This window comes from Bidens hawaiensis, unplaced genomic scaffold (genome assembly GCF_021521415.1).
Source record: "Bidens hawaiensis isolate Kalapana, Puna unplaced genomic scaffold, B.hawaiensis_p1.1 tig00042962_1, whole genome shotgun sequence".
Classification (NCBI taxonomy): domain Eukaryota; kingdom Viridiplantae; phylum Streptophyta; class Magnoliopsida; order Asterales; family Asteraceae; genus Bidens; species Bidens hawaiensis.
Genome location: NW_027497619.1, coordinates 81,514 through 92,104, shown reverse-complemented (window position 1 = coordinate 92,104; position 10,591 = coordinate 81,514).

Sequence of the window (10,591 nt, the reverse complement as noted above, 5' to 3'; positions counted from 1 at the left end):
ATATGGGAATGTCGAACGATTGCTTCAAGAAGCCCCTCCATGTCTTATTTATTAATTTCAGGAACCGCAGAATGGAATCCAGGCCATGCTTGATGCCCAAGTTAGAAAGATTGTTGTTTGATTTTCTTGGTTAATCGATTCAGATTTCGTTTTCAAGTTGGAAATAAGATGTAAACTGTGACCCGAAGCTGGAATTGGATCAAAAACTGAAGAGGATCAATGACTAATGAACAAGAGCAATTGAGTTACAATATAGAAACTATGGGTGATTGTTGGTAATTTCGGACCGTATTCACAAGTCGGTGAATGTGGAAGGACCTAAGTTGATAAGTTGGTCAAGTTGGTTTAGTTTCATAATTGTAATATGACTATTACGACAATGTGTTGGTCACAAAGTTATGGTTAGATCTATAAATATGGGCTTAGCTAGAGGGTTTGTGTATCAACAAAGATTTATAGTAACAAGTTTTTAAGCCAGTTTTCTCTTGCAATAATACCGTTTTTAAGCCTTGAGTTCCCCTGTTGTAGGTTTCCTCCTAGGTGGGGTGGGTCGAGCCACCACGTTATGTTTTACAGGCGGAAAGGTAATCTATTTGTCGGGGTGATCTCAAGTGTTCGGGTCTTTAATGCTAGACTATGCGTAGTGGGCTACAATTTTGGGTGACAAGGGGCGACTTTTGGCTTGAACACAGCCCCTAGGCGATATTTGGGAGATTTGTTGGGGGGGGGGGACTAGTATTTGTCGCTTGCAATGTTTGTTGTATTATTATTATTATTATTATTATTATTATAGGTTGTGTGTGTAATACACTGATATGCTTTAAAATATACATGTTATTATATAAATATTTCCTAAATTTTCTAGTATTTTGAGCCTGGTTTTTATTGAATATATTTTTATTTGGCTCATAATTGGATTTTAAAGGTTAAATTTTTAAATGAGCTAAATTATAGTATTTTCACTAACTTGAGACCAATGAGCAAAGAGTCCAACTCATTTTACATAATACTAGACATCATATATTTGTATTTAGTAGTATTATTGTTATTGTTATTAAAATTTTACTATTTAAAAGTATGATGTCAAAATCTTAATATCCACCGTTTATTTAATGTTGACAGGAAAATCAAGATGATTCCGGTGGTATACCTAGCTTGGTGGGCCATACACTAATAATAAAAGATCATAAGCCCATCACAAAAGAAAAATTATGAGACGGTTTGTGATTTAAGAGAAAATGGACTCCAAGGCTAAGCAAGTAAACAAAAATGAGAAATAGAATTGGGCCTATGAAATTAAACTTGTTTGGTACGGAGAATTAATAAAAACCCTACACAATATATATTAATAGAGAGAGACAAAAAAAGGAAGGGATTGATATTAGTTTGGGGGTGTACGTCTCCTGTACCCACAAACTTGGCATCACAAAGTCAAAAAACAAATAACAAGAGAAGGATATATATTAATTTGGGTTTGAGGTTTTGGGTGGACGAGAAGTCAACAGTGAAGAAAATAATTCACCACAAAATTTGTGATGGGTGTTTGGTCTTGTTATTTTTACGAGGACTTAAAGAGAAAGAAAACAGAAAGATACATACATATATAATAACTTGATTGTGATGCTTGATTGGAACGTGAAGTCAAGATAACAAAGAATGGTGATTGGATTGTGGCTGTCAAAGAAGTCAGACGAAGCATAGGGTTTTTCATTAAATCCATTTTATCACAGCAGCAAACAAAGAGACAAGTAATTTTTTTATATATATCCTTTCAATGAATAATAATCATAACTTTTATTTTATATTTGTTTCAGACTTTATTATAAGTAGCTAAATATTATATACTACCTACGTTTTGGTTGATTACTAGTTTAGATTAATGGTTTGACGAACTATTTATTTGACGTTGATTGATTTAATATTGTGGTAAAGTTTTTAATTGATTTGGTCATGATATTGTTTCGTAATAGAATCTAGTTTATTGCTTTAATATTTATTCAACTTGTTTGCGGTTTATGGTCGAAATAACTGTAAGAATTATGTATAAAAGTTTACTAGATTTTTATTATTCTTTCACTAGAGAGGCCGGGAGGCAATTTAGTGTTGTGTCATCTTTGTTTTTTGCGGTTTGGGTAATAATTGCACGGGAGTGAGTTATCCTAGGTCCCTTAGATTATTGTGATACAAATTGTGTTCAAGTTAACTAAAAATACCCCCTTTATATTAATATATATTGTATCCGAAGAGGCCGGGAGGTGATTTGGGTTTTGGGGTACCATAGTATTATTAGGTAAGGTGAGACCAGGAGGTGATCCAACCCTTTAACTATTGAGCTTCACATGTCATTAGAGTTCTAGAGTGTCGTTGGTGAGGCCGGGAGGCGATCTAGCGCATTTTTAGTGGTTTTTAGTGTCATATTTTTAAGATATTATTTTTCAACCAAGTCAAGTTCGTCAGCTATTAAGTTTAACTAGTAGGATTCAATTACCTAGGTAGTCGTTTCTCGCATATTAGTAAAACCCAATTTTTATAAAGTTTTATTTTTAGTTTAAATTTTAATTAGTTAAATTTTATTAGTTTAATTAATATAAAAAATTCTAAAAAATCATAAGAAAGTCTAGGCTAGTAATCTTTTAGGTTTAATAATTAGAGTTTACCCATAGTGTCCTAGGTTCGATATCCGTTCTTACTTGCTAACTACATTGCGACCGGTACACTTGCCGATTGTGTGGTTTTTTAGGTGAATTCGGTAAACCTTGTATTTAATATTATATACGTTTTTCACACATCAAGTTTTGGCGCCATTGCCGGTGACACTGGCAAATTCTTTGTTTAAACCGACTTGATTATCTGATCTGTTTAATTGTTTATTTGCTTTTTAGTTGTTATTTTTCCTTTAGGTGCTTTTACTTGCTATTTTTGACGAAGACGCTCCGGGACACCTGTCCCGATTCGCGCGGATCTGCGAACTTTTAATATTAATAATATCTCGTTCGGCGTCATTCATCTTAAGCTATTCCCGTTCTCACTTTCTGGTCGTGCAGCCACATGGTTTGACTCTCTTCCGAACGCCTCAATCGCCACATGGGCCGACTTGCAATCCAAGTTCCTTAGGAAGTATTTCCCTCCATCGAAGGCCGGGCGTCTACACGAACAAATCCGTTATTTTCATATGGACCCCGATGAGTCATATTATTTCGCGTGGGAGCGTTTCCAAACTCTTATAACCGTTGTCCTCAGCATGGCATAAACGATTGGGCTGTGGTTGAAAAATTCTATAACGGTCTTACTCCCGAAACCCAACAGCGATTCAATACCGCCGCCGGAGGAAACATGCTCGATAAACTCACCATAGAGGAGGCTGAAGAAATGTTCGAGAGCATTGCATTAGGGGATCAGCATACACCGAGTAGAAGGTCCATCTTGGCTTCCAAGCCCGCACCCATCTCAGCATCACGTGGAGTGCATCATGTTGTTCAGAATACGAGTGTGTCAGCGGATGTGGAGGCACTCAAGAGGGAGATGAAAGAGCTTAAGTTGCAAGCTCGTAGGTGCGAGATATGTCGTGGAAATCTCGAGACAGCCGATTGTCCTGTTGATTCTCAGGAGGAGGTAGATTTTCTTGCTAATCAAAACCGTTCTTTCAATTCTGGGTGGCGAAACAATAATTCTAACTCTAATTGGCGGGCAGGTAACACCAGTTATCAGCAACGCCAGAATTTGTTTCAAGAACCCGCCCCCGACCCTACTCCTGTACCAAATAGTACTTCTAAGATCGAGGAGACGTTGGCTAACCAATCTCAATTTTTAAATCAGCTCTTACAAAATGATGCCAACACCAAATCCACTCTTTTGCAACATGAGACGTTTATGAAGGGACAACAGGTCGCATTTCAGAATATAGAGGCCAAGTTTGGTGAGTTGTCCGAAATGATTGATCAACAACCCTCGGGGAGCCTTCCAAGTAACACCGTCCCTAATCCTAGCCCCACCTATACTAAACCATTTCAAAATGCTCAGGCCAAGGCAGTGACCACCCCAAGTGGGAGAGGTGTAGTTAGATATACACCATGTGAGGAGGAAGTTGACGAGGAGTTGGAGATGGAGACACCGCCTGATAAGGTGAACCAAAGGCGAGGCCCAGCAAGTACCTCACTGTCAGGCGGTGCATCAGTTGAGAAGGAGAAACAGGTTGAACAGGAACCGGTGCGCGTCTATAAGCCAAAACCGCCATATCCCGGTCGTCTAGTGAAGAAGAATGATTCAGAGCAGTACTCTAGGTTTCTCGACATGCTTAAGAAGCTCCATGTGAACATTCCTTTTATTGAAGCTCTCGCGAATATGCCTAAACACGCCAAGTTTCTGAAAGATTTGCTTACTAATAAAAAGAAACTTGAGGAGCTTTCGACTGTTACTCTTAGTGAGGAGTGTTCTGTTGCCGTACAGAACAAGCTTCCTAGGAAGATGACAGATTCTGGCAGCTTTACCATTCCTTGCTTGATTAGTAATCTTCATGTTAGAAATGCTTTGGCCGACCTTGGTGCAAGCATTAACCTCATGCCCTACTATGTGTTTGCCAAACTTAACGTGGGAGAGCTACTTCCCACCCAAATGAGTATCCAGCTGGCAGACCGATCTGTTAAGTTTCTAAGGGGAATTGTTGAGAACATGTTGGTGCAGGTGGAAAAATTCATATTTCCGGTCGACTTTGTCATTCTCGATATGGACGAGGACTCGAATGTCCTGCTTATCCTCGGCCGTCCATTCTTAGCCACCGCACACGCTCTGATTGATGTTGCCGATGGCATATTGACTCTTCGAGTTCATGATGACATGGTCACATTCGACGTGCAGAAATCCATGTGGCATACTCAGTAGCATGACGACACTCTCTACTTTATAGACACTTTCATGATGCATGTAGGCGACTATCTTATGAAGATCTGCGAGAGAGACACGTCCGACACCCAGATCATCGATGTGGAAAATCAGTCATTCGAGATGACAGAATTTGATTTTCAGTTAGAGGAGAAGGAGGAGCAGCAGTTACCTGAGACAGGAGGACACGAGCCGATCATGAGTTCCCAAATTTTTTTAATGTCCTTGCGGTTGAAGAGCGAGAGTTTCCTATTTAAAAACCATCTGTTGAGAATCCCCCATCTTTAGAGCTTAAAGATTTACCATCTCACCTTGAGTATGCGTTTTTAGGGGAGGGGTCTCAACTTCCCGTCATCATCTCTTCGAGCTTGGAGACGGAGGAGAAGGAGAAGTTGATGGTTGTTCTGAAATCTCATAAGCATGCCATCTCCTGGAAGCTTATGGATATCAAAGGGATAAACCCGTCATTTTGCACACATAAAATCTTTATGGAAGGCGAGTTTAAACCTGTGGTTCATCCACAAAGGAGGCTTAACCCGAACATGCAGGAGGTTGTTAAGAAGGAGGTTAATAAGTTGCTCGATGCTGGTTTGATTTTTCCAATATCCGACTCCGCGTGGGTTAGCCCAGTCCAGGTGGTCCCTAAAAAGGGCGGTATGACAGTTATCACGAATGAAAAGAATGAGCTCATACCGACACGGACTGTAACAAGGTGGCGAGTTTGCATCGACTACCGCAAACTTAACGATGCCACACGAAAGGACCACTTCCCGCTTCCATTCATCGATCAGATGCTAGAGCGTTTGTCAGGACAACAGTTTTACTATTTTCTTGACGGCTTTTCTGGTTATTTCCAGATCCCCATCGCCCGGGTGATCAGGAGAAGACCACATTTACATGTCCTTTTGGCACATTCGCGTACCGACGCATGCCATTCGGATTATGTAACGCTCCAAATACATTTCAGCAGTGCATGGTGGCCATTTTTCATGAGTTAATCAAGGATTCCATGGAAGTCTTTATGGACGATTTTTCTGTCTTTGGGAATTCCTTCGATAATTGTCTGCGTAACTTAGATCGAGTGCTCGCTAGATGTGAAGAGACGAACCTTATGCTTAATTGGGAGATATGTCACTTTATGGTTCGTGAGGGTATTGTTTTAGGTCATAAGATTTCTAGTGCGGGGATTGAGGTAGATAGAGCTAAGGTAGAAACCATTTCTAAACTTCCACCGCCCACTTCTGTGAATTCTATTCATAGTTTTTTGGATCATGTGGGATTCTACCGCCGATCTATTAAAGATTTCTCGAAAATCTCCCGTCCGATGATCCAACTTCTAGAGAAAGATAGGACATTCGATTTTAGTGAGGAGTGTTTAAGGGCCTTTGAGTTGATTAAGGAGAGGTTAGTAAGTGCTCCTATTCTAGTGCTCCCGATCGGACTCTTCCGTTTGAGATCATATGTGATGCGAGCGATTTTGCTGTTGGAGCCGTGTTAGGGCAACTGTCACACCCCAGCCTACGGCAGAAATGCCAGGGCGCGAACTGATTGTCACAGCTCTCAAGGTTACTATCATGCACAATATTTAAATGACACTATCTATTAATTGAATTCAATTATCAAATAAATCAAATACAAACAAGTACATAATTCATACAACAATACAAATTTTATATTTCTTGATTAAATAATTCTTCTAGCTAAATTCTTCACTAAGTCTTCACCAACCTGCATATGCGTATAAAATAAAGTTTTGTCAACAACACATGTTGAGTGAGTAACACACCAGTTTAGTGTACATATAGTATATATAACACAATACGTAGTTGCAACAAGTCATATGAGAATAACAAATTAACCAAATGAGCAAGTATAATTGAGATGTCGAGAAGCACAAAGGCTAACGATTGACGTATGATCATACTAGACTGAGATTATGTTGGACCTCTCCGAATGCGGAAGCATACAAAGAAAATAAGCACATATACAAGTAAGGTATAAGTTGTTAATACATAAGACAAAGTTGCAGTTTTGTGCATAAGTATATATGAGAAAATATATTTACGCATGTCCCCAAAACGTGGAAAACAAGTAAAAAGGGGGAATGTGGTACTCACCTCGATTGACGAACAAAAGTGAAAGAGAAATATTATGAATGCGGGAGATCACACGTGAACGTTAGAGCCTAATAAGGAACAAAGAGAAAATGGATACGCTAAGTAAAGGGTAAGATCGATTACAACAACTCAATATTAATAAATAAATATTATAATACTATACATAAAGATTTATTACATAAAATAATTAGTTAAATTTAATAAAACATATCTTGGAAAAATATCACTTTTAATTGTATAAATATAAGTATCTATAGTTTACTTAATTTATATATAAAAATATTAGATTTTAAGTTAATATATATATTTATATATATACACATATAGTCTTTAAATTATAATATACCTCATTTATATTTACATATTCGTGTGTAAGCCTTTATGTATTTACGAAAAAGAAAACGAGTGTTACAAAGTCGGTTTTTCATTAGAAATAGTCTTTCTTAGTTATTGTTATTATTATTAAGATTAAACAATTAAAAACGATAAAACAAATAAAATTTAACAAATATGGGGTGGCAAGGACTTGAACCCGCGACCTGCCACTCCGCAACCAAGGTTCCAACCAACTAGGCTAACCAGTTCATACGTTAAAATTTAGAAACAAATTATTATAATCAAACGACCAAACAAGCCCCAATTGAATACAAACCCTAACACCCTAATTGATCAATCGGCTGGACGTTGGTTAAAATTGGTTTAGGGTTAAGATTAATTGACTCAAAACGATCTGAAAGCATGTAAAAATTACCAGAAATGGAGCGCTATAAATAATGAACGGTGATATGAACAGTGGCGGCCATGAATGATGACGAACAAGCTGTCTTCCGATCGATACAATTTAATTAGTTATAGGGTTTGGATTAGCGCTGAGGTCTTGATCATGTGCGTAGGTTTAATTAGATTATTATGATCGATATGATGGTAAACCAAAAACGGGTTTTGGGACGGCTTAAGAAATAAGATTTGCAGATTTCGTATTATTCGATTAACATAATAATAGTGTCGGTATAACCATATTAAGTATGTAGATCAACGATTTGATTAACTTTCCAAGGTTTGTATCGAGAATTATGGTGCAAGCTGGCAGATTTGGTAAGCGGGTTTACTAGTCGGGTCTCGGGTTAATGGACACGGGTCAACTTGATGGGTTACCAGGTTGGTAATATATTATATGCCAGATTTTGCAAATATGGCCCCTGAAATGTGGGGATGGGTACAAAAGGAAGTAAAACTTTATATTAAGGTAAAAAGTGTTCATGTTTCAAAGTTAAATTTCTATAAAATAAATAAATGTAATAAAAATCAAAAATAGAATAATAAATACATCGATAAATTTTTCCGAATATACGAGTGGGTCGGGTAACGGATTTAAAGATCAATTGAAAACCCCAATTGTTACAGCAACGTTGAGAGAAAAATTTTCATCCCATCTATTACGCTAGCAAAACCCTTAACAATGCTCAGGAGAATTACACCACGACAGAGAAGGGGCTTCTTGTTGTTGTTTTCGCGTGCGATAAATTCCGTTCATATCTCGTGCTTTCTAAGACTATCATTTTCTCTGATCATGCGGCTCTGCGATACTTGTTCTCTAAGAAAGATGCAAAGCCTCGACTCCTTCGTTGGATCCTTTTGCTTCAGGAGTTCGATATAGAAATTAAAGATAAAAGAGGAGCTGAAAATGTCGCCCCCGACCACTTGTCACGACTAGAAAATTCCGACTTGGACAAGACCCGGGAACAGGGGATTGGTGATGATTTCCCGGGTGAGACTTTATTGTATCTAAAAGCGAGTGATGAGGGGTTCCCATGGTTTGCTGATCTTGCTAATTATCTATCCACTGGTGAGTTAGTGCCCGGACTGATATATCAGCAAAAGAAGAAGTTCTTTGCAGATATTAAGATCTATATTTGGGAGGATCCATACTTATTCCGTATTGGCTCGGATTATGTGATTCGAAGATGTGTTTTTGGTGATGAAGCTCGTAGTATTCTTTGACATTGTCATGAGGGCCCGACTGGTGGCCATTTTGGTTCAACTTATACCGCCAAACGCGTGTTTGATGCAGGATTCTATTGGCCGACTATTTTTCATGATGTGCATGAGTTTGTTCGTTCGTTTGACGCGTTTTAGAGAGCTGGTAACATCTCATACCGAATTGAGATGCCCCAAAATCCCATCCAGGTGGTTGAGATCTTCGATATATGGGGCATTGATTTTATGGGTCCGTTTCTTATGTCCAGAGGAAACAGATACATCCTTGTTGCTGTCGACTACGTGTCCAAGTGGGTGGAGGCTCAAGCTTTACCTAGAAATGACGCGCGGGTTGTAGTGGGATTCCTTAGAAAACTATTTGCTCGATTTGGTACTCCTAAGGCCTTGATCAGTGATCGATGTACCCACTTTTGTAATGCTCAGATGGATAAGGTTCTGAAACTTTATGGGGTCACCCATCGACTTTCTACGACCTACCATCCTCAGACTAGCGGTCAAGTGGAAAACACCAATCATGGTATTAAGAGGATCTTAGAGAAAACAGTTAGGAACAGTCGCGGGGACTGGGCTGAAAAGCTTGATGATGCACTCTGGGCCTTTCTTACTGCATTCAAAACGCCTATAGGGACCACTCCCTTTCGGCTAGTTTATGGAAAGGCGTGTCATCTTCCAATAGAGTTAGAACATCGTGCGTATTGGGCTTTAAGGGCCGTAAATCTTGATTTATCTGCGGCGGGAAAGAGTCGTTTTCTTCAAATTCATGAGGTTGAGGAGCTACGGAACGAGGCATATGAAAGAAGTTGGGGGTATAAGGAGCGGACAAAGGAACGTCATGATAAACATATTAAGGGTCCCAAAGAGTATAAGTGTGGGGATAAGGTGCTTCTGTATAATTCCCGGTTTAAGTTGTTTCCGGGTAAACTAAAATCCCGATGGGCTGGTCCGTTCGTTGTGAAAGAGGCATTTCCGTATGGAACGGTTGAGATAGAGGCTGATGATGGACATTCTTGGAAAGTGAATGGGCATAGATTGAAGCATTATGTTGGAGGTCCACTTGGTGATCGCGTGGAAGAGGTGATCTACCTTGATCCGCCTGGAGAGTAGACGAGGAGAGCACACTCGGGACTTTGCCCGAGTTGTATAGTTTGTATAAAACTTAGTTGCATTATTTTCTTTTATTTTTATTCTGCTTTATTTTGTTTTATTTTTCTTTGAGTCTTTTAGTCCTTAGAGTCTGTTTGATGTCTGCTTTGGGTTGTTTTGAGTTTTATTTTGCAGGATTGAATTTTCTTGTTCGTACGCAATCTCCATTCGGATGAGGATTTTCTGAGCCTATCATATTGCAGAGGACACCCGGAAGCTGCGACCACGAATGAAATGCTATACGGTCGCCTTGGAACGAGACTTTTGAAGATAACTGCATTATTACCAGGGGAATCTGTTCTAATTTATTGTTTTATTTGTTTACATTTTTTTTATTCTGCTTTATTTTCTATCTTTTTCTATTCATACATTGGGGACAATGTAGAGTTTAAGTGTGGGGATGGGAACTGACGTTTTCTTTTGGTAAAAAAAAAGTTTAATAATAATAATAAAAA